This window comes from Limulus polyphemus, unplaced genomic scaffold, assembly GCF_000517525.1.
Source record: "Limulus polyphemus unplaced genomic scaffold, Limulus_polyphemus-2.1.2 Scaffold842, whole genome shotgun sequence".
In the NCBI taxonomy this organism is placed as follows: domain Eukaryota; kingdom Metazoa; phylum Arthropoda; class Merostomata; order Xiphosura; family Limulidae; genus Limulus; species Limulus polyphemus.
The window spans coordinates 375,997-377,493 of record NW_013666452.1 but is presented as its reverse complement, the minus strand read 5'-3'; the positions used below and the strand labels follow the sequence as shown (position 1 = coordinate 377,493).

The 1,497-nt window shown below is 34.8% G+C and overlaps 1 protein-coding gene across 3 annotated transcripts in view; it reads left to right on the top strand.

The window, feature by feature from the left end:
• Nucleotides 1–1,497, top strand: part of LOC106460818 (serine-rich adhesin for platelets-like) — a 68,159-nt gene that overhangs the window by 24,801 nt on the left and 41,861 nt on the right. The gene's annotated exons all lie outside the window — the stretch shown is intronic.

The window sequence follows — 1,497 nt, the reverse complement described above, 5'->3', positions numbered from 1 at the left end:
ATATTATATACATTTTTATTCTTTTATTTCAAAAGAAATCTCTAAAACAATAATTAAAACTTCGATTTTGTTGTCACATGATGAGCTCGTGGTTAAAAATAGCTTTTGTTTCTTCTATTTCATCTCTACTGTGCCTAAGTACAGGCTTTGCCCAGATGATCAAAGTACATATATATAGTGCATGTATACTGCTAACTTGGTCAAATTCCAAGAATGACATTATATTTTTTCTCACCTTATACATATTAGTTTGATAGACAGTTAAATTGCATTCAGGTTTTACTTTTATATTTTAGTTAATTATGTATTATTTGTGTTTTAAAATTCATATTGGAAAGGTTTGATAATTTTTATAAAATAAGCAAAATTTTGGCTCATCCAACAAGGTTTAAAATTGTAAAGAAGTGCAAAAAATTTTGTCAGAGGCTAAAGCGTCTCTGCCAGTGATAATGTAATATGGCCTGCGTGCACTCACTTACTCACTTTTTCTGAAATTACATTCTTTAAGGAAAGTTCTTGTCAAATTTCAATTTCATCCTGTTGTTTCATTTTTGGAAAAAATTCCACGAGAGTTATGTAATCTACATATGATGGACAGATGTAATTTTTGATAGGGGTAACCAATTTCTTGTCATTTCTTGGTTTTCTCACTGCGATGTGGGTGTTTTCTTTGGGGTTGTGGATGACCAAGGTCAATGTTTCAAATGCATTTTGTTACATTCTAATAACCCAGTCATCTCTCTGATTCATTAATGATTGTCAAATTTTCTGTATGGGCTCTTACCTTCAGGTTGGCTAAGGGTCTTGAGGGCATTCATATGGAGGATGCATACATTGGGCCTTCATTTCTGCTACTATGTGATCAATTGGCTCCTTCTTGTACCATACAAATGAGCATTGTTGGTTGAGACCTTCTTTTTTAGTTGTCTTGTTGAGGTTGGTTTGTCTAACTTTCTTTGTCACCCAGTATCCACTTCACAGGGAAGTCTCTTTTTACCTCAGTTGCTTGGCAAGGTCAACCTCTTTTATGTGTTTAAAATATACAGCTTCTGGTTATCAAAGCTCTCATGTTACATTCTCTTCCTGTACAAGAGGTTCCTTCTATTTTAGGAACTCTGTCTTCTCTAAAGTCCCTTGTTCCTCTTGAGAGCACTCATATGCATTCTTTTCAATGGACATTGGCTGATCAATTGGGTATGTCCAGAGATCTATTGTCTTCTATTGTATCTCTCCCTTGTTCTCTTCACACCTCATTGTCATGATGGTCAGTTGGTACCATATGAACCTGAGTATCCTCTATCTCCTATAATAATGGCTGGAGACGGCTTGAATGGGTAATGAAGAAAAACTTTAATATAAGTTTAACATAACAGCAAATGTACAACGTTTCGACAAGGTTTTGTCATCATCAGGTTTTCTGGGTGAACTGACTGTTTTACTTATGCCAGAGAGTGGTCTCTACATCCTCTTATGTTTCAGTGGATTTGTTCCTACTTT